Source organism: Carassius gibelio, chromosome A7, assembly GCF_023724105.1.
Source record: "Carassius gibelio isolate Cgi1373 ecotype wild population from Czech Republic chromosome A7, carGib1.2-hapl.c, whole genome shotgun sequence".
In the NCBI taxonomy this organism is placed as follows: Eukaryota; Metazoa; Chordata; class Actinopteri; order Cypriniformes; family Cyprinidae; genus Carassius; species Carassius gibelio.
In genome coordinates this window covers 17,678,927-17,703,159 of record NC_068377.1, presented here as the reverse complement: position 1 = coordinate 17,703,159, position 24,233 = coordinate 17,678,927, and the positions used below count along the sequence as shown (strand labels likewise).

At 36.3% G+C, this 24,233-nt stretch overlaps 2 long non-coding RNA genes across 2 annotated transcripts; both read right to left on the bottom strand.

Annotated features, from left to right (window-relative positions):
- Positions 1–2,275: 2,275 nt before the first annotated feature.
- On the bottom strand, positions 2,276–4,362 carry LOC128016695 (uncharacterized). The gene is made up of 3 exons (XR_008184257.1): positions 4,312–4,362; positions 4,119–4,183; positions 2,276–3,414 (listed from the first exon to the last, which is right to left on the bottom strand). It is a non-coding gene; the product is annotated as an uncharacterized LOC128016695 (long non-coding RNA).
- Positions 4,363–4,439: 77 nt separating this feature from the next.
- On the bottom strand, positions 4,440–5,656 carry LOC128016696 (uncharacterized). Its single transcript, XR_008184258.1, has 3 exons — positions 5,413–5,656; positions 4,699–4,955; positions 4,440–4,537 (listed from the first exon to the last, which is right to left on the bottom strand). It is a non-coding gene; the product is annotated as an uncharacterized LOC128016696 (long non-coding RNA).
- Between the last annotated feature and the right edge of the window lie 18,577 nt (positions 5,657–24,233).

Below are 24,233 nucleotides of genomic sequence, written 5' to 3'. Positions count from 1 at the left end.
CAACGGGATAAGGAGGGTGGATGATTAGCGAGGAATACCCGGTTCTTCTGTCACAACATATCATGTGAACATATTACTGACCATTTGATAATTTAATTAATAGTCTATATTTTACTGATAACTTAAACTATGTTAAAATAAATGTTACTGGAATGTTTCATTTGCATAGAACGTGTTGTCTTTCTTAACGCTGTAATGCACCTTCGCGTGAAGTGGAAAATCGATTCCTGAGCAATCGATGCCAACTAATTCAGCACCTTCTCTTGGGACAGCGCCTTTGTAACGTCAAACGTAAGAGGCAGCGTGTTACAACAACCGTGTTAAGAAGCTTCCTAAGGGACATTTCGGGGAACACATTTAAGAACATAAACAACTTTGGTAAGATATATATTTTGAGTCTTCTTAGCGCGCTAAGAGTAAGCGTTGTTGGGGAACCAGTACCAGATCTCTTTTGTAGATCTTTATGGCTTTTGTAATTGCAGCAAATGGATATAGCTGCCACACTAACAGGTTATTTAAAAAGAAAATGTTCCATTCATCACCCTTTGATTCGCTTGTCCAGTACTCTCATTTACTCGAGCTGTCAGTATTCCCAGGTCTGTGTAACTCCCAGTCCACTCAGCAATATATAAATTAGTCCAGTTGTTTGCTCCAATAATTACTTAAAAAAGTTGCACAAATGGCATGTACAGCGAATGATTTAGTTTCCCTGCAGTGGAGGAAGTCTAATACAGTCTGGCACCAGCTGTAGTGTGTGAACAACACACACATTTTATCCATTTTGTAGCAAAACCTTATCACTGAACCTTTGCAAGGCTTTCTGAGGAGTGGGTGAAGGGGCGAGCGTGATTTTACCAAGTTCAACATGTTCCCGGGTCAACATCCAAAACTTTTCAGGAAATATCTGTTTTGAGCTTACAATCAGGGTTAGGTGCTTCTAAACCCTTGTTAGTGAGCTATCATTTCCCACTGATTTTAGGAATAATTTATGGGTAGGGTTAGGTTTAGGAGTGGTTGCCGTGATTTTGCCAAGACACATTCCTGGATAAACATCTTCTGATGGTCCTGGATTAACATTATTGTCCAAAAATATAGATTTAATCCAATCCCTACCCCTAAATTTAATCTTACCAATAATGTATTCCTAAAATCAGAGGAAAAGAATAGCTGATTAACTTGTTAATTGAGTGTAGAAGCACATAATTTTTGTTGTACGCCAAAACAGATATTTTCAAAAAAATTGAATCTACTCTGATTGGTTGATTGGAATGTTGTTCCAGGATAAACAAGGATGTTGATCCAGGAACATAGGCTACTTGGTGAAATCACACTCACCATTTAGAGGCAGGGATTGGGTTAAGTCCATATTTTAGGACAATAATGTTGATCCAAGAACATGTCTTACTTGTCAAAATCATGGCGACCAGGTGAAGGGAGGGTTTTAGGGTTAGAGGATAGGTGGGATCTAGTGAGTACATTGACATGGCTGCTGGCCATGAAAAATGAATGTGATGTTTGATGGCGTAAACATCTTATGTAGCACTTTCTCTGAATTGTGTGATTAATCATCAGGGTTTGCCTCAGGAAAGAGGAGAAATGTTCTTGAAAAGAAAAAGTGCTTTACCTCACTTTCTTTCTGTTTGTGTATGTGAGAAGCAGAGCGTGAGATAAAGGCTGCACAATAAATAAGGTTTCTTAGGGAAAATTTCACACATATCAGCTAAATTTGTTCTTTCTTATTGTATGTATATTTCTTAACACTATTAGTTTTGACAATATAGAGTAATTTTAAATGAATGAAGTATGTTAGATTTCAGTAAATGTAACCCATTCTAAGAAGCTCTTAAACTTAGAGACTTTTCAAAACATAATACACATAATATAACTTATTAGTCTCTAAGTCACTTGACTTTCTTTTAGTCCTCAGATTCAGACACCCATATTTCACATTACCTCCTTTACCCTGTATTTCCCTATATATCTGTCTTTCTTATTATTTCTTATACTCACACAAACATACCAAGCTCCTCATATAGCTACACTTGAGTGTGGAATGTTGCTTCGCAATTGCTACTCATAAAAATTCCAATCTTCTCCTGGAAAGAAGAGAGAGAGAGAGAGAGAAAGAGCAAGAGATTGATGGTGGGGCTGATAGATGATGCTTTCTGTGCTAATTAACATTAGCAAACCTGAGCTAGAAAATAAGGCATGTCAGCATAAGGAAGTTGCCCACAATTCCCATCACATCTTTAGTGCAAATAATAAAAATTACACTCTAAAAACTGCTGGGTTGAAAACAACCCAATTTGGGTTATTTTGACAACCCAGCGCTGGGTCAAAAAGGGACGAACCCAGCGCTGGGTTGTTTTAACCCAACCAGTTGGGTTATCATATTTAACCCAGCCTGCTGGGTTGCCTTTTTTATGGTTTAAAATGACTATATTGCAGGGTTTAAAAAAACAGAGCGGGTGTTTTTTTTATCACTGTATTTCAGAAGGAAAACTACTGTATTTAGAAAATGTTCGATATCATTTCGAATGTGCTTGATAAGGCAGCGTTTGTGAGCTCAGCACCGCTCTGCAGCCGTTACCGGAGAAACCTACCTCTCCCGCTCTTAGCGCCTCCTGCTGGCAGAAAATAAACTCGCAGAGTGCAGCCATGTGGGGAAACAATGCATTTCTACGTTAAAATTAACCCAAATTGAGCTAGGCATTAAACCTACAAATGTTGTTCATTTTAAATATCACTTTTACACACAAATAATAATTACCAAAAGGAAAATATTTATTAAAAACAAGAGAAAAGTCAAAAAATAACATGTTAGAAGAAATGCAGAAAAGGATGGCATTAACAGCTACAGAGTTCATAAACAAAGCATTGAACATTTGATGAATATAACTTAAGATCAAATTGGACTTTGTTCAATTGTATATATTGTATAAAAATATACGAAAACACATACAATAAATTTACAATTAGTTAGTTTTTTTTCCAACTATTCTGGCATGACAGTACACAAATAAATCACAACACTAACTTTGATATTATAACATTTAACAGACGCATGTGTGTGTGTGTGAAAGAATGTGAGCAGGTGTATGAATGACAGAGTGTAAACTTTTCTACTGAACAACACAGAAAAAGCATTTAACTTTTTTTTTTTAACAAATTATACACTTACAGTTTGTTTCATTGTCCATGAATACAGATCATGCATCACGGTCAATTTTCATGATCTCTTTAGCATAACTGATGTAATCATGAAGAAACCCCATCAGCACAGCATCTGACATCTTCTACTTCATCCAGGGCAGCGTCCTCCTTTAAAACCACCGCTGCATCAGTTTAGGGGAAAGAAGATTCTCCTCTCTGACCAGCATTCATCCCAGTCACCGCCTGTTCTTCATCAGTGGCCTAAGAGAAACACATTTGAAAAAATTAAACATTTAATTAAACTATCCATTTTCAGGTAGAGGTGTATTCACATCCGTAAGGATAGGTAAATAATCGGTTTTAAAGTTTCAACACTTTGTGCGGTTGTTTAATGTCTCAGTCCACCACAGCGCTCCAGAATGCTATAATGGCAGCACTAGTGTGAGGACATGCAATACTGTTTGAATAAATATTGCTTTCAGAAAGCTTCTTTACTGAAACATTAAAACAGACATGACATTCACATACCTCACAATATTCATGTACATGGAGGGCTGCTCTTCAAACCGTTAGTTCACCAAATAATTAAAATGTTCATAATTTACTCTCCCCATGTTTTTCCAGACTCATACAAACTCTGTTAATTTTTTGGAAAACATATGAATATATTTAATATTCTCTTTTTGTGTCCTCCATTGCTGGTCTGGGAGACCAATATTTTATTTTGAACATACATGTTTGCTATCATATAATTTAAGATGTATTCATATATAAATATCAGAATTTACTTCTACAATAACTATATTTATGAAGCTTGAAAATACTGATTATCTAAACTATAAATGGATTAACAAATATTATGAGAAAACTAAAAATATATTAATTTATGTTGTAAAGACAGACAAAAGTCTTATAGGTTTGGAATGACTTGTGGGCAAGTAAATGATTTTTTGTGTGAACTTTACCTCTAAGAGCGCAGACCAAGAATAATGACTCTCCAAATCAGACAACTCCAAAGTTGGTTTGAGTTCTGCAATAAAAAACACAGACATCAATGGTTTTAATGAAATGAGCACGTAATCACACTGTTGTTGCATCAAAATGTGAAGTAAACTGGCAGGAGACAACAGAAACATTTATTTTCTAAAAATAACTTACATAAAATCTCAAAGGAATGATGCTCTCCCATGTCTCTTGCTTTTAACATCTACAAAAACAAAAAACAAACATTATTTTACTCTTAGTAAAAAAACAACAACTGATAACATGAAATTATGAAGTTTACTTGCCTTAAACGATCTTTCCCTCTCTTCAGAAGAAGCTGAGAAAACCACCTCCTCACACAAGCAGACTTCTGTGTCCTTAACTCCAGTTAGTTTGAGTTCTGCAAAGAGGGACATCAATGGCTTCAATAAAATATTAACATATACATACATACATATATAAAATCACACTGTTTTTGCATCAAAATGTGAAGTTAACAGGCAGGACACAACAGAAACATAAATTTTCTAAAAAAAAAAAAGTAATAATAATTTAACTTACATCAGTCTCAAAAGAATGAAGTTATCTTGTCTCTGGATTTCAACATCTAAAAAAAAACCACACACATTATTTTAGTCTTAGTAAAAATAAAGAAAACTTGATGTTATTCTGAAGTTTACTCTCCTTAAACCGTCTGTCCCTCTCTTCAGAAGAACACCTCCTCCTCATCCTCACACAGGTCTGTGACTCCTCACACAAACAGCTTCTGTGTCTTTAACTCTCAGCGCGAGGACAATGAAGACAGGAGCTGGACAAGTCTGAAACATTACATGTAAAACATACTTTTAACAGTTACCACTTTAACAGCCTCAAAATAATTATGCTAGTCTTTACTACACAATGCCTTTTCCTTTAGGAGACAAACATACATTCAGTTTAACCGCGAAAAAAAAAGACAAATTCACATGAGCGTAACCGTGACCATAACCGTCTGTTAACGCCTCAAAGAGAACAGATAATGTAAAATCTTATGTAAATATGACAAAATACATTCACAGACGTTATATTAAAAGTACATCCTCCGTTCAGTAACGTTACATGAGGCAGTTAAGACCTCCGTGTCCGAGGCGAAAACCGCGTCCGTTTTTTTTTATATAACGTTAGATATAACGTTAAGCTCCTTTGTTTCCGCCTTTCATAAAACCTTCCGCCTTTCATACAACCGGGTAAACAATAAAAGATAACTTTACATTTTGAATATTTAACGTTACTTACCATAGTCTTTCACTCGCTTCTTGCTTCTATCACGCTGAGAAAATGGCGGCTGCTCGCACTGGAGAGACGTACGATTTTGACGTGACGTGCGTGCTCTCCTTCACGTCCGCGTCCTCAACCCACCCCCGCTGGGTTAAAAAAGATAGTTATTTTCAACCCAAACTTGGGTTAAAACATCCCAAAGTCCTATCCAACGGCCTCAACCCAGCAGTTGGGTTGAAAAAACAACCCAGCGTTTTTTAGAGTGTATTGACACCTTTTCAAAAAACAAACTGCCATTCATTGTTTTCATTACCACAATGAAGTGTGCGTAATGAGCTGTTGTGTTTTTTAACAGCCTTTAAACAACTGGAACTTGGAAGCTGTTACCGGTAAATTCAAAGAGGCTTACAATGTTGTGGTGATGGAGAGACGTGGTAGATTGGCAATAAAGTGCCTCTGGGAGCTCCCTTTAGAACAAAAACAAGAGTAAAATGAGGATGTCAAGTTGATGTATGAATAAGAGTTCAGGTTATAGTGCACTAATCAGGTTCCACTTTGGCATTGTGGTACACTGTAAAAGAAACAGGGTCCTGTTTGAAATGCTCCAGTCAACTCTTCAGTGAAGATGAAGCGTTGTAGGTTGTTGTTTACCACATTTCTACTGTTGCTTCATCAAAGAGTTCTTTACTCAGCCTTGAATATCTTTAAACAAGTCTTAGTTGGTGACTGGAGAGCAGCAGCCATGACAAAAAGTTTCATACACCCAAATATTTAGCTGCATTGAACGGCAAATGGGTCTCATAAGCAGAGGTTAAGTGGATCGACTGTGAGGGAAATTATTCAATAAAAGGGTGTGTGATACTGAATGCAAGGCTATTTGTAAAATTGCCTTGCGGAAAAACAAAAGGTTTTTTTTTGGTCACACTCTCACTATTAAATAACTATTAACTACAAACTTATAAATAAATAACTAAATAATAAAAATCTAACATATCACAGAAGCAAAACAATTGAAAGTTCTCCAATGCATGTTGGACACAATTATTGGCACCCCTAGAAATTATTTTGAGTAAAATATTTCTGAAGCATATATTACCGTTGATATTATTATTTTTTTTTTGCACACCAGGGTGACAAGGAGCATGAAATTGTCCAGCCATGACTTCCTGTTCCAAGGAATTATAAATATGAGGAACACAAAGAACAAATACCCTTAATCATCCATCACAAGGAGTAAAACCAAAGAAAATAGTTCTGATGTGCAGAACAAAATTGTTCCACTTCATAAAATAGAAAATGAATCTAAGAAAAGAGCTAAAGCATTGGAAATCACCATTTCCACCATACAGCCCCACATATCATCACATATTGTTTGGGAGGTTTCAAGAAAAATTACCCATGCTCCTCCAAAATCAAACATATTCGATTATCAGACACAAACTTCTGATGAACTTCAGATGGCACTGGTTTCTTTGGTCAGATGAAATTAAAAACACCAGATGGGTTAAGTACAAACAGGGATAAAATGTACCCCATGTCCAGGGTTACATATACAGTACTGCTGGATCTTTAATGTTGTGGGCCTGTTTTTTTTCTGCCGGAGTTCCTGGATATCATGACATTGTGGATTCTAACAAATACCAAAATAAATAAAATCTAAACCTGACCTCCTCTGTTAGAAATCCTATAATGGGCCAGGGTTGGATCTTCCATCAGGACAATAATCCAAAACAAACATCGAAATCAAAAAAAAATAGGTCTCTGAGCACAAAATTAAGATTCTGCCATGGCTGTCCCTTTCCTCTGACCTGAACCCTATAGAAAATGAGTGTGGTGAATTATAGAGATGCACCAACAACATGGAGCTGTGAATCTGAAGGATCTGGAGAGATTCTGCATGAAGGATTGGTCTCTGATCTCTTATCAGGTGTTCTCCAAACTCTTTGTGCATTATAGGTGAAAACTCAGAGCTGTTATCTTGGGAAAAGGACGTTGCAATAACTACTATGCCACTAGCATAAGTCGAAGATCAGGGGAGTGAGGTTACCTTCATACCACCTTCTCTCTGGCCTCCATTACACTGGGTGTTAGCATTTAACCCAGATTACACAACAAGTATACTCGTAGATTCATAAAATTATGATTGATCCACTGGTGGACTATTTTAACAATGTCCTTACTACCTATCTGTGCCTTTAGCACCCTTGCTGTCCAAGGAGGGTCAGGGAGCTCTCGTATATCATCAGAAATATCTTAATTTGTGTTTCGAAGATGAACGGATGATTTATGGGTTTGGAACGACATGACAGAATTTTCATTTTTGAGTGAACTATACATTTAAGAATTGCATCTTTTCTTAACTTTTTGTGTTGTAAAATATAAACAAAAATACATTTTAAAAAGTGCAGTTTTATGTTTTAAAATATATATTGTGAGGAAAAACGTTATGGCTTGACATTCGAATACCCTAAGCCCAAGACACACTGCACGGTTTTAGCAATCCTATAAGATCATAGCATGTCACATTTTCATAGTTATCAAGCATATCAAAAAGTACACAAGGATACTTACAGGTTGCATGTCAGTAAAGGATGGGGGAAGCAGAGTTCACAGCTGCTCCCGACGAGCTGGATGGCGCCTTGAATGGCAGACACCGCAGTCGGTGTGTGAATGAGTGAGTGAATGGGTGAATGTGAGGCAAATTGTAAAGCGCTTTGGATGGCCATGTGGTCTGTTGAAAGCGCTATATAAATGCAGTCCATTTACCATTTACCATAGGACTTTCAAAGATGTCTCGATGCCTTTAGCAACTAAACAATTTGAGAATAATACATAGTGTTTCATTAACATTTAAAAAGTATAAAGTGTATAACAATTCATATTTCTGAAGTAGTCTTTCTGACTTTTCTGCCCTAGTGTTCATTGATAATCATGAGTGTTTATTTAATAGCCTTTTATTAAAAAATAAATAAATAAATAAATAAAAAAAACATTCATATTACTGCTGTTCACTTGATTGCCTGATTTCAAAAGGATCCAAGGCAAGCAAGATAAATTGCATCTTATTTATCATGGTAAAATTACTGAATATTACTGCCCTGACTTCTAAATTAATGGGGACCATTAAAGCTAAGGCTCAAACAGGAACACTACAGTGCAAAGTTAGTGACAATTTCCTCAGTAATTGTATGTGTCCCTCACAGCTACATGTTGGAAAAGTGTGAAAAACAAAAACAAAATCATGACATAACAATACACGAAATAGCTTACATGGTGTCACCCATTACTAAGTGCAGTTTTTCCTCTCGCTGGGCATACACAAAAATCCCTTTACTGATAGTAGCCCAGTTTTCAAAGAATTTTGGCGCTGCTTCAGTTTCTTGAAATCTTGTAATATTAGTTTTGAAAACAGAAAAAAAAAAAAAAAAACTATTCTAAATTAGAAGAATATTATTTAAAGAAATATGTGCTTGCAGTAAGCACCTGTCAGGAAAGACTTAAGTAGGTACACAATACTAAGAGATGTTCATTTGACTGAATATTAGGCAACCAAACAGGAAAGTTATTGCTGATTACCATTGATTGAATCGTATGTGAGGGGCTAAAAAAAGGGACATATGACTTTCAGATTCATTCAAAAATGTGTTTTCCCCCTTTTAATACAAAAATGAATCCCTCATGAATAAGATAAGCTACAATTTAAGCTACACATTTCAAAAGGCTACAGACATAACGTTAATGTTAGCTGGTTTTCAAATAATATAACAATGAGATTTTGTCAATGAATAAAAAAAATAAAACATAACCAGCTAGCCATGGCTATTTAATGTTTCAAAGACTAACCAAACAAGTCCCCATACTCCCATATCAAATATTGTAACATGTTTTATGAATGAGCTTCCTACTACCACACATTAAAGTATAGGTAAGTTAAATATTTATTTAACCATAAAATACTAACGTTACCCATTGTGAGCAATTAAGTGTGCTCCTCGTGTCACACAGAAGTGAAGATTTAGTAAGTTCACCAAAGAATGAAAAATGAATAAACCTGCTGCTGGGTCAAAATAACCCAACCAGCTGTTTATCTGTGAATGAACTCTTTACAACTGAGTTGACCAGAACAAAGCTCTCGAACGTTATTTCTTATGCTTCTTCTTCTGACAAGAATTCCTAAATTATGCCAGCAGGCTTTCCGCGCATGATTCACTACTAGAATTTCCCACCTGATTTTGTGTAAGAGGTGCTAAAGGATATATGGAGTTCTGATTTTCCATTTCCATCTTCTAAATGCTCAGTTAAACCATGATGAATAGGATTTTTACATATTTCAAAAGGATACCAATATCATTACAGGCATTTTTTTAAAAAAGTATAAGTGATAGCCTATAGGCTGTTTCACAAAATAAAGAAGCACCCACACTTCCATATCAAATATCATTTGAACAGTGAAATGAGCATCCTGCTACCACAATTTTTTTTTTTTTTTTTTTTTTTTTTTTTTTTTATAATGTAGTTTCATAACAAGGTTCGGGAGGAGCATGTCAGATTCTTAGCCTAATTAGCACAGGTGGAGCCACTTAAAGCTGCATTCGGTAACTTTTGATGCTCTAGCGGTTAATAAACAGAACTGCTTGCCTGTTGCGGAAGGACAATGTAGCCGGAGCTACTTCTCTCTGTTTATGTCTATGAAGAATCATAGTTTATTTTTAATTAAGGTTCAGACCTAGTTAGCAAGAACTTGGTCCTTTGTTCACTTCATTTTCCCATGAAGTCATTTACAAATAAGGCACAATTCAATGCAGGTTTTTCAGTAAGATTGAAACTAAAAGATGATGCTGTGCCAGCTATATTGGATGTGACAGTAATGTGTGTGGCCACCACACAAGTCCACCGTGGTGCCCCCGAAGCAATCTAAAATAGTCAGAATATAAACACTTATTATAGGTGCACCCTAGTGATTCAGGACAAGCTAAAAACACGGTTTGGAAAATGGATTCATGATGTACTCGCTTATTATATACATTTTGTATACTTTGAACGGCAAGAAAAATTACGGACCGCAGCTCTGACTGGTTGTTTCTTACCGGGAGCGGTACTCTAGGTTCGGGCCATTCCCGAGCTCGGAGCCCCTTCCCCGGACAGCATGCCAAATATGCATTATAATACTTCAGCTAATTATATGTAAGTGTGAACTCGTGAAATAGGTAAAAATCCAAATCAACTTGCCATAAAATACCACTTGCTGAGTAGTGTGTTCCCTGAGTCATGTCAAAAGTGAGTTTATTATTCTTAGGCAAAGAATAATAAACTAGTTGCTGGGTCAAATTAACCCAACCATCAGTTTATTTGTCAATGAACTCCTTACAACTCATATGACCCAGCATAGTCAGCCCAACAAAGTGTTTACAGAAACAACCCAGCACTTTTTTTGAGAGAGAACTGTCTTATAATGTAATCAATATTTTAATAAAAAAAAAAAAAAAAAAAAAAAAAAAAACATAAATTAAAAGTAATTTTTTCTATCCAGTTTCGACCCCTTGATCGGAACACACTCTTTGAATAAGCGATGCGTGGCGGATTGTAGATTCAGAAGTAAATGCCCACTGCAATGATTAGCTAACAGTTTATGTTTGACAGCCTACATCATTTACAGATGGACGCTGCTGTGAATTATATTACAACTGCATAAATACTCATTACATCTCAAACGATCTGGTATAACAGACAAAGCATTAGTGACCATGTAATAAAAAACAGTTAATCACACTTGTGTGGTGTGACATTACTGTCACATCCAATATAGCTGGCACAGCATCATCTTTTAGTTTCAGTCTTACTGAAATCCTGCATTGAATTGTGCCTTATTTGTAAATGACTCCATGGTAAAATGAAGTGAACAAAGCACCGAGTTCTTGCTAACTAGGTCTGAAACTTCATTAAAAATAAACTTCATCCAATCTCTCCTAATGCTGGAATCAGGAAGAAGGCAATGCAAAAACTTTTTTTCCACAACTTGACACTCCACAGCATCTTGTTGTCTTTGGAGCATCTTTATCATTTGATTTCTGCGTAGACTTGCATTTGCCTCTATCATTATTTACAATACATGCGTAAATCAGTGGGCGGGGCTAAACAGGCAGTGATGTAGAATCAAGTGTTGATGTTCTTCTGCGGAGGTGGAGGTCATAAAGTGGCACATCCCACAACCTTTCGTTTTGGCAGACTGACTTCAATATAGGCAGACTTTAGACTAACCAGAACGTTTTGAGTTCTGAAACTTACATGACATTTTCATAGTACAGTGACCTTTTATATGGCAAAATATCGAATACAATTAAATTTCTCATTTCATGACCCTTTTAAGAGTGCACTGTGGAGAGCAGGAGAATTAAGCTTGTTGTTATAATGGTCAGTCTTGTGTGAATTTTGATGGGAGTGGGTCATAATGTAAAGATGTGGTGCGCCGGTGCCAGCGTCAGTGGAAGAGCCTGCCTGGTGGAGGAGACATGTGGATGCCTAAAGAAGAGTATAGGATTGAGAGGATGCCAGTAGTGGTGACCACAGACGAAACACCATGAGTTGAGCAGAGGTTGTGGCTAGAAGGGATACATTTACAGGGTTAACCATACATTTAATTTTCTACCTATTTTATTAATAGCTACACCTACCCCAACCCTAAACCTACCCATTACTAGAATAAAAAGAAATTGGTGTGCCCATGCCCAGTAGCACAATACACATCCCTTCTAGCCTAGTCGAGGTGCAATTAGCACAACAGTGATGGAGAATGTCATATGTACAGCGTGGGATTTCAACAGGACAGGGTAGCATATGGCTGCCCAGTCATATTGTGAGTACCGTTCTAGTATTTAATCCACCCAAGGCAGTTTCAACAGATGAAGGCCTGTGGTTATTCCAGGACTTTTGCTGCTGGCCAGAAAGACATTATACACATTATTGCACAGTGCTGGCAAAATGAGTTGCAATTATTACTGTTCTCCATTAAACTACCTTCAGAATGATGTATGATTTGTTGGAATCAGACCAAAAGTGACCGAGCTACACCTGTTTGAAGTCGACAGAGTCAGCTAAGTCAATTTTGAGAAAACTCTAGTTAAAGTTTTCTGAAGGTTCCAAATCAAAATCACAGCAATGTTGCATGTTTTCTTAATAATAATTACTATATTAATAATCACAATATAGCAATTAAAAAAAAAATGTTATTATAAGAACAGATGCAAAAAACAAACATACAAACAACAAACACAAAAAAATAAAATAAATAAAAACAGTAGAACAAATATAAGAAATAAACAAAAAATGCATTGCCTTTTCTTTTTACATCCAAAAAAAAAGCAAGTAACACACACACACACACACACACACACACACACACAAAATCCCTTTAGTCAGTTCATTAAAAATAAAATTATTATTAAAACTACAAAAGCAGTTCAATCAAGAGCGGCAAGTGATTCCCTCTTTTCTTTTATTGTTAGATTAACATTAATGTGATGGACAGCCTATATTAGGAACTATTGTAATGCACAGATCTAATACAATTTTACACATCAGATCTTTTCCCCCAACTGTTTCCCAAACTTTCACTTAAGACAAAACATATTATACTTGCATGAACAGTGAAATATTGTAATTCTGTATAGGGGTCCCACACAGTCGGAAACTTGGGCAGGTAGTGAATTGATGTAGACTCGAAGGAGTAAATTCAAGGTCTCTTAAAGGTCTATGAAACGACTGAAGCTAAGAAAGTAAATATTTTATTAGGCGCCTTGGGTGGAGTTACAATGCGGGAGATGGGTGCAGAGGAAGAACATGAAATAAGTGAGAACTCTGAACAGCTTGATACCTGGTATACTGAAGAAGTCCCTTGGCCTGTTCTTATGTCAAATTTCTTTAACTGTAAGCAGATTTCAGACGAGCCTTATAAAGCTTTTGTTTTGCATTTTAGAGAAATATTTTGTAACGTTATAAATTACTTTACTGACATGTTTTGAAAGAAATAAAAAAATACTGACCAAACCACTGAACAGTCCTGTGTACTTTTTATAGTTGTACTTTTCTCTTTATTATTGATGTTTCTAAAGTTAAAGGGATAGTTCATCCAAAAATGAAAATTATGTCATTGATGACTCACCCTCATGTCGTTCCAAACCCATAATACCTCCATTTATCTTCGTTATTTTTGGACCAAAATGTATTTTCGATGCTTAAAAAAATTCAAACTGACCCTCTGATGTCACATGGACTACTCTGAAGATGTTTTTTCTTACCTTTCTGGACATGGACAGTAGACCGAACACACAGTTTCAATGGAGGGACAGAAAGCTCTGGGATTAAATCTAAAATATCTTAAACTGTGTTCCAAAGATAAACGGAGGTTTTACTGGTTTGGAACGACATGAGGGTGAGTTATCAATTACATAATTTTCATTTTTGGCTGAACTAACCCTTTAAGCTCTTTTGTTTGACGGTGAAGGATCTGAATCATTCTTTAATTAATTGGATTTACTGCTACTATGCATGCATTTTGTCTGATAATGATTGTGAGGTGGGGGGGGGGGGGGGGGGTGACAGTTAAGGGGTTAATTTATATCATATATTTTAAAGATTTGATGTTGCTAACCAAATCCAGTGGTTATTTTATCCTAGCTGCTTGTAAACAACTTTATTTCCAGATGGACTAACAGAAAAACATCATTACTCTTGGAAGATCTATAAAACCAGTGAGTCAGATTAAATCTAACTAGATTGAGAATGTGTTTTGCAGTTTTAAAGGAGCGCTCATAACAAAGCTTTGCATCATCACACTCTGTTAGGATTCTTGCTTAATTAAAGAGAAATAAAAATATTCTCCAGGACACAATATGCAGCTCTAGGCAATATTGGTTATTCTATGAACATGACCAAACATCCACCAACCGCATTACCCATTATTACTGTCCAGTGAATACAGAGTATGGCTTTGTTGGTGTGGCTGTGATCTGACAAATAATGTGAGATAAGCGTGTGTGTAGATGCAGTAATAAGTATGAGTACCACGTCTGAGTCAGAGCTTCATGCCCCAAGCACGGAAAAGAAATAAAAATAAGTACACACCCAGATGAAACTGGATTGGAGATAAGGAATATGACCCAGCATGTTTATTGACTCTGCTGCAATCAGGTTCTGAAGAGTGGCACTCAACGCACACAATCTCACTCACAGACCACCACTGTCTGTGTGTATGTTTCCAGACAGAGAGGGCAAGATCAAACCAACATTCTAACTTTAGAACAAATACAGTATATGAAAGGACATAGTGTAGACGGCTGCCACATAGTAAAGGGAGTCCTCGGCTACTTATTAAACAGCTCTAGGATATGCTTGACACCAACTGATCAATCACTTCTTTCTGTGGTCAGATATTTTTGTAAAATGACCACTAATTCGTATAATTGTTCATTGTCAGTTATCAAACAGCAAATATCCTAAATAGCTGTGCTAGTACCATGCCACATTTACCTCTGTGGTCTGTATTTTAAGATATTCATAATCAATATTTTTAAATCAATGTCTTAGTTTTCGCAGGCAGCTTTGTAAAAAGATGGGATAATGTGCAGTCAGCTTTATCCCTTGCAGATGTGATGTTGTTATATAATACTGTGGATATTACATAATGGAGTCACTGACGGAGCGCCGTATGCTGTTAAGTGTAAATGTTTTATTCTGCTGTTGCACACAGTTTATCTCACTCATACAGAGGGACATTTTGATGAATCTGTTGAGTTCACAAATTCTGTACACCGGGACTGGTCCTGTGAATGCGCTAAAGATAAATTTAGCATTACATTACTTTCTCACCAGTGGATCCTCTGAGGTGAATGGGTGCTGATAATAATAAAAAATATAAAAACCTTACTATAATCCAAAGTTATTGATGCAACTCATGTCCATCAATTAACATACTGTGACGCAAAAAGCTATGTGTTTGTAAGAAACAAATCAATCATCAAAGTTAGGGTATACATTCTTATGTAAGGGAAACAGGTCAATTTAGCTCAAAGGGAATCATTTAAGATTTTAAAGGGAATTTGAACAGAATCACTGTTTCACAGCTGATCACTGAGACGCCCTGCGATTCACTGAACGAGTCGTTTAACATCAAATCTGTGGTCAGATATTTTTGTAAAATGACCACTAATTCGTATAACTGTCCATTGTCAGTTTTGTTGTACTTATGGCAGTCCGTTTACTGCCTGATTGCATTCCAAATGTATATCTTATCTGTTCTGAAGTAGAAACAAAGTCATCCACATCTTGAATGGGTTAAAGGGATACTCCATCTCAAAATGAAAATTTTGTCCTCAATCACCCCGATGTCGTTCCAAACCTGTAAAAGCTTTGTTAGCGTTTGGAACACAATTTAAGATATTTTTATATGAAAACTGAGAGGCTTGTGACTGTCCCATATGCCAAGCAAGTTACACTGTCAAAGACCAGAAAAGTATGAAAAAACAAAAGCATTTACAGGTAAGGAACGACATGGGGTAAGTGATTAATGACAACATTTTCATTTTGGGATGGAGTATTCCTTTAAGGGTGAGTGAATTTTCATATTTAGGTGAACCATTGCTCTAATAATACACTTTTAAATCCCTATGATTTTAATTGTGAGGAAGTTGAAAAAAGAAGAAGAAGAAGAAGAAGAAAAAGAAGGAAAAAAAAGAAGCTGTTCAGTCATTAGACAGGTGCTACAGCAAAAAATTAAAAATAAAATAAAAAAAAATATCCACAACACATACTGTTTTTCTTTACATTACTGGAACTCATTACTTGATGTGTTTTCATAAAAAAATAAATTCATTCTGATTCTGGACTTCAGTAGATCAAAGGAAAATATGTTTAATAATACTTAAAGGCTGCCATAGAAATGAACCAAATAAAGTTGTGACACATGTACAATGAATGTTTGTGAAACCATTATAAAATATGTTATGACTGCAGCGGCACAAAGCATTATATTGTATGTCGTGATCTGTGAGTGAAAGACACACCATTCATCGTCACAGTCAGGTCCAATCTATCATCCAGAACTCCACACCCACAAAAGCTGTTTTTGCCTCTTTCTCTACTAAACCATACTACATTGTTAATTAATATATAGATTAATAACCCTGACACATACCATTTTTATTATTTTATTCAATTTTCAGGAAAATGTATTACCCTTATTTTTTCCACCTTTTAAATTGGTTAATTGCACATACTGTATTATATAGGAAGTTGTGGCCTAGTGGTTAGAGAACTTGACTCCTAAACCTAGGGTTGTGGGTTTGAATCTCGGGCTGGCAATATCACGACTTAGGTGCCCTTGAACAAGGCACCAAACCCTTAACTGCTCTCCAGGCGCCGCAGCATAAATAGCTGCCCACTGCTCTGGGTGTGTGTGTGTGTTCACTGATATGTGCACTTTGGATGGGTTAAATGCAGAGCAAACATTCTGAGTATGGGTCACCATACTCGGCTGAATGTCACTTTCACTTAATTTATTTGTGACCCGGAATGATCAAGCAGGTGTAAACATTATCACAAGTTGCATTCAACACTGAACAACAAAGAACATTTTGATGCTTCCAGTGTATGTATGCTTTAGTCATTTTATTAAAGGCTGACATGTTTATTTCAAATTGTGTTTGTTTGTTTGCCTTATTCTTGCATCATAGATATTTTAAGCAATTTAACAGTGTTCTTCATAGCAGTGGAGCATTGATGAATTGGAAATAAATAACCCTACAGTGATTTGCATTTGAATTGAACCCCAGCATAAATCAAGAAAGCTGAGCACTTCTCTCTGAACACTGAGAGAGTGTGCTGATCTGAGCAGCTAAGAGTGCTTGGACTAGGTGAGAGAATTTATCAGCCTCAAATCTCCACGTGTCAGAGGCATCGGCCAGCAGCTGATGTTGCCTGAGGTGCTCCACACATCTGATGGAAATGAAAATGGATGTTTCCCATGATGAGAGAGCTCCATGCGGGGATTACAAAGCCATTTTCAACCTGTGGAAGAGTCTTTCTGATACAGGCTCAGACTGTCCTGTCTGTCAGAAAATGCATCTCTGTTTTACTTTGAGTTCCTCACTTCCTCACTCTCCTCTATTCTTTCCTGTGCTGTCCTTCATCTGATTTAAAGCAGCTGTAAATCTTAAAATGACCATCAGTAGAATACGTTCTTAGACAAGTTTTGGCAAGGTCTCTAAAGTTAAAAGTCCTCAAAATTTTATTTTCATTCATTATCCTTAAAGCTTTGATTGATCGAAGGTACAAATGTAACAAACAGTTGAGATGTCAAAAGAATTGCAATACAATTGGGGTGGGAGTATTTATGAATTATCTATGAGGGAAATTGACTTTGACTGTCTTTAGAAAGGTTTATATGGTAATTTATTTTGATTTTTCCTCTATGCAAAATACCAAAGATTATAGAATGCTGATTTAGTTTTGCGCAGTTGTTTTATGTAGCATAGTTTCACAAAACTCATGTCAGACCATGCTGTTTTGGCTTCAAATTTAAAAATTATACAAGGTAATTTAGATTAAAAACTGCTCATTCTGCATGTGTGCAGCATCTTTGTTTGGATTGTGATTAACAGAGCGACACAGAGGAATTTTGGATGGAGATGGAACAGCCTCTCCTGCTGAATGGACGGTCTAGGAAGCAACACTATATGCCTTCGGCTCTACTGAATAAGATACAAATGGTTTGCTGAACAGATGCTGCGAGAAGAAAGTTTAGTCTGTTTGTTTGTGAATGCAGTTCCCTACAAATGAATTTCTCCCGCTGTCTTCATTGTTTTTGTGGTACATTCACTACTGTAATTATGCAAATCAGGTAACATCACTGAAATGACCACCAAAAATCTGTTCATAATAAAATTTCCATGGCAGAATGTCCCATCTTGCAGGTTAGTTGTGAATGCTAAATACAGTTTACAACTCTAAAGTGACTTTGCATTGAAGCTATGCACTTCTCCAAATCCTTGGGAATCAAACCTACAATCTTGGTGTTGCTGGCAGACCGCTTTACTGTTTGAGCTACAGGCATGCTATTTGAGTGACTGCCATTTCTCTATGTAGTAAAGTCTCAACAACTTTAGTAGTAGACTCAGATTGCAAATAAAATAAACAATAAAAGCCAAGCATGCTCCCAGTTCGCTTTACATCATGGAAAGCTAATTGCCACTTTATGTGTCTTGGGGACATACGTATAATGGGGAAACTCTTAGGGGTTAATAATGAGGATGTTATGTAAATATTATTGGCCTATGTGTTACAAGAAATATAATTTCAGTTTAAATGGTGTCTTGAATTTATTGTATGTCTGCTTCCAGAATTGTAAAATAATATCCAAAGTTGAACTTTTTTTTTTCTTCTTTGTCTTGTGATATAACACATTTAGTGGGGGACAATATGGCATCTCATAATAACATAGCATCGATCAATAATAAATCAATGCTGAACCAAACCACATCTCCACCCATCCATCAGAGTCGGGCCTCTTGACTGCAAGCCCAGAAGCAACAGCTAAAAGTCAATGGAGATGAACCAGAACCTGATTAGGTTATTCCTGCAAGCACTGAGCCGGGGGCCATAAAAAGAGCTGGATTACTACCATATACTGCACTATTTAAATGCTTCTGTCTACTTTACAACCATATGTAAACTGCTGTCTTGTTGAAAATTTCCCATGTGGGAGTGTGTCAAGTCAGAGCACTATAAATTAACCTTTTAAATGCTTCTTGAGCAGCTCACTATGTAATTCATAGGACTTTCAAATCCATAATGCATGATGTAATCCATGATGCATGATGCATTTTTTTTTTTTTTTTCAGAGGATTTGAGGGCATTTGTAAGCTGTGTCAATCAGAACACTAGCAGTTCTTTAAATCGACATCATGTGATTGTTTCAAACATTTTCGGAGCCAAGCAAATGTTGCTCTAGTCAGTGTGGCTAATAATAAACTGTGACATTGTTTACAACTATTTATGAGACCGTGTAGAGCTCACTCTTTGTGGCTAATGTGTTCATTGACTCGGAGTCAAATCATCTTTGCATTAGTGTGATTGAATCTGTCCAGCTTTTAAAAGCTTGGCTCATATTTGAGCACATTAATGTCAGTTAAAATCTGAACTGAGTCTTAATTGAAGACTGTGTTAAACACTAATTCCAGCAAAAAGGATTAAACACTTTCTGTTCTGTATTGCTTCTATATGGCTAGTAATCCAGATTCCCTTTCACAGCACATTCCATCCATTGTTGATGTATAAATATTCTTGATTCATTAAGCCTCTCAGTTAATACGAGGTAAAAACTAAAATGAATTATAATTAGCAAAATGCAGTTTAAAAACGGTTTTAAATTGCGCTAGACATGTTATACCATCAGGACCAAACGTATTCTAAACTCTCTCTTAAACATTCTCACAACTATATTTACACACACACATATATATTGAATACACTTGGCTATTCAACCTATGGAAAGAACAATGTTTAATATATTTACCCTTTATTTAGTAAAGCGTTTATAAATATGTTGTTACAGTACTCCCAAATATAATTTTCACACTCCCTTCCACACAATGCACACCTTTATTTCCTTTTTATTATTTTAATGAGGAAAATTGAGGAGTGAGTGAATAAGGAATTTGCCCATTTAAAATAGCTTATTTTCTGTAATGTGTGAAAAAAAAAGGTGCCATATGCCATGCATTGTGTGGGTGTGTACTGAAAACTCATTACTGTAATTATGCTGTAATTGTATAGAAGCCTTACAGTGACAATGTGGTCCTGCTATTTCTCTCTCCAGTTTCACCTTCATTTCTTCAGGTTTTGTGTGTGTGCATGTGTTTTCTTATCCAGCATGGCACAAAGCTACTTTAATAAATAAATAAATAAACAATAATAACAATTATAATCAAGATCTATAATGGTTTGTATCCTTATGTTTGACTAACTTGACCAGCTTTTATAAGCCACTTTTACTTGTCCCAAGTGCCAGGCCTTTCAAAGACTTTACCATGCCTAATTAATTAATTAGGAATAGTATAAAGGTATTGAGATTTCAACTTAAATTTCTGATGTTCAGTCATTGCAGAGGAGCTCCAAATGTAAATTTCACACAGGTTACTACACACCCATTACTGTGTATTTGGTGTTTATTTTAACCCCAATGTGTCACAGTACACAGTGTGCTATAAATACTCTATCAGAGTTAATGCAAATCTGTTGTGTCAAAGGTTAGAAATTATAGTGTTGTTAATTACATGTTGTGGCATTGCGTAGGCTTCATGCAGAGCACAGGATTGTATCAGGAACAAAGTGAGATTGGGGACTTATTCCCATCCACCACCTTGTATTCTACTTCTAACTAACCATATCTAAAAAATAAATAAAAATAAAAATAAAAAACACAAATGACCAATTAATCCTGCTTTTAAAACTTTCAAACGACAATTCCAGATGAAAGAAGAAGAAGAAAATAAAATGCTAATTTTCTGCTCGGGTGCTCTGTGGTTTGCCTATAATCACAATTAAAAGGCTCATTCAATAATACAAACAGAGCCCAGCTTTGAACACACACACACACACACCAGAATAAATAAATAAATAATAAACACCTTGAAGTGCGTTGTTTTGATTATTTGGTTGGCTGATTGCAGGACACATGCTGAAAAACCCTTAACGTCAGACATGTTAACAAAACATTTTTAATTAAGGCCACGGCATCCCAGTTTAAAAAAATTAATAACAAAATGCTTATGAATATTTTTCAGGCTTGGTTTTATCTACTAGCTGTCTAGGTCAATGATTGCGTGTTGGTCCCGAGGAGCTGTTGAATAGCACATCAAAAGATCCTCAGACAAATGAGGTCGGTAATTGTATACTGTACTTAGCAGTACTCCATATTAATACGCAATTGTGTGTATATATATATATATATATATATATATATATATATATATATATATATATATATATATATACTTTTTTTTTCTTTATATGTGCCAAGGACTCACCATGATTGTTTAGTCTTCAGGTTTTGCCTTTTGCCCCAGCAACTTCTTAAATAAAGAAGCTTCAATGTGAGCAATGTGGTTGTGAACAATGGCTCGATGCTGGTGAGGCCTTATCTTTGCCAAACAGTCAGGTCCTAAATTTGTAAAGCTCTCATTTGGCCCACAAAAAAAAAAACAACAACAACAAAACAAAAAGGCAACCCACATTGATTTATTAATATCCGCAGTGAATATACGATGAGACTTGGGCTATATTTTTTTTTTCTTTTGATTTCATCAACGATTACAAATATGTGCACCATGATGATAATTACATGTTAATGAAAATTATAGAGTTGATTGAATTTGAAACATTGCAGGAAAACATTTTCTATTTTTTTTTTTTTTTCACATTTAATAAAATAGAAAGAAAAATCAAGAAGGAAAATGCAATTGTTTAAAATAATGCATAGTTAATAAGTGAGGATTTATCTGCTTGAGCTGCATGAGCTGAAGCTGAAAAGAAAATGAACACCAGTAAACTGAAGCCAGTGACTCATATACAGTAGTGTGCAGTTCATCAGATATATAATATATAATGCAATTTTTGCAAAAAAATGTTATTGTTAACTTGACAAAGTTATGTCCAGCTGTGTTTGAGTTTTTATTTTTTCTTCTCTGTTGCTTGCTTGTTCCTCTCTTCAGCCACCCTGTCTCAATTAAGTATTGTAACAACTTTTTATATTTGCAGAATATATATATATATATATATATATATATATATATATATATATATATATATATATATATAGATACACACACACACACACACACACACATTGGAGTAGAAATGCTATCAAAAGGTAATACTGTGAATTATTATTAGAATTTACAATTCATAGTAATGTTGACTTAAAGCTGCAGTAGGTAACTTTTGTAAATATATATTTTTTTACATATTTGTTGTAATAATAAAAACTTCCTATTCATCGGGAAGAAGGAGGCGGGAACCGGCGCACAATCAAAAATCACTTTAATATTCAAAAATAAACAAAACAGCGCGTCAGCCCCTCACGGCGACTGACGCGCACAAATAAAAACCAAACACATAGAATAATGTCCCAGGCCTGGTCCTCTCTCGTCCTTCACGGTCGTCGCTCCAGTTTTATATCCTTCCATCTCCTACGTGGGACTCGATACCGGCGGTGGGGTGCAGGTGCAGCTCATCTTCAATCACTACACCTGCCCTCACTCCTCGTTCCCACGCCTCTCGTCCCCGCCCCACTCGCCACATTTGTTAAACCTGTCATTATTTCCTGACAGTAGAATATGAGACAGATAATCTGTGAAAAAAAAATCAAGCTCCTCTGGCTCCTCCCAGTGGTCCTATTGCCATTTGCAGTTACTGACCGCTCCCGGTAAGAAATCAACCAATCAGAGCTGTGGTCCGTAACTTTGTTTGTGTTCAAAATGTAGAAAAATGTATATAATAAGCGAGTACACCATGAATCCATTTTCCAAACCGTGTTTTTAGCTTGTCCTGAATCACTAGGGTGCTTCTATAATAAGTGTTTATATTCGGACTATTTTAGATTGCTTCGGGGGTACCGCGGCGGAGTAACCCAGTACCTTTGTGATTCTTCATAGACATAAACAGAGAGAAGTAGTTCCCGCTACGATCTTCTTCCGCAAGACGCAAGCAGTTCTGTTTATTAACCGCTAGAGCATCAAAAGTTCCCTACTGCAGCTTTAAGTGAATGAATATAACATTAAGAATGTGGATTCAACAAATATTCTGAATATTGACTAAAGAATACTGACTAAAAATTATGACTTAAACTGTCAAAATGAGGTCATGGGTCAAGGGGTCAGTTCCCAACTCTCACCCCACAGTTCACTATCATGTATCCTGTTATCTTTGGTTTCCTCCTCTACCTGCACTCCCCCCTCACGATAGCACTATCGGATGTTCTGCCAAAGCTCATCACTTGTGGAGCGCTTCATTTGCGTCCCTGACAGGTGGAGCTGAGCTCTGCTGAGAATAAGGAACTGGAGGAGTTCATGCACCACAGGTCTGAGTCAGGAGACTAATCATACACACAGATGTTGGGGTGGCTGATGCAGAATAAATTGAGCGAGTGCAGGTGGAGCGCGTACTTCTAGATTTCCAGGTATTATTTTGGGGGTATGTCTGTTAACAGGGGAAGCTCTCTGTCAGTTGACATAAATTGAACATGTCTTATTATCTCTCCCATAAACTGGCTGGGAATGAAAAATAACTGGCTCTGGAGAGACAAGATAAACAGTCTTCATTTGTGCCTCTGCCACATATTTCTGAGGGTTGTGAAAGTCACTCACACATGCATCCACTACTCAAACAAGCACACTCACTTACCTGTTATTTATTTTGTGTGTGTGTGTGTGTGTGTGTGTGTCTTTGCATCTCTCTGAAACTCTGATCAACAAAATACAACAGTACAGCAACAACATAACAGTTGTATGTGCAAAACATTCCACTTCATAGTTCAAGTGTTTATTTGGTAGCAAGTGTGATGGGGGCAAAAAAAACAAAATTTGCTCTAAGGAATTTTTGAAAGAAACTAATAATGTCATCAATTACCCTCCGACTACGCCACTCTGGGAATTCCACACACAGAATTAGATTGGACCCCTACAAAAGGCATACACAGGTTTGCATCACCACCACGAGCCAGAAACATGGTTCATAATACAAAAATCTTTCTTGATATATAATAAAACCATTAAATATTGTGACACTTG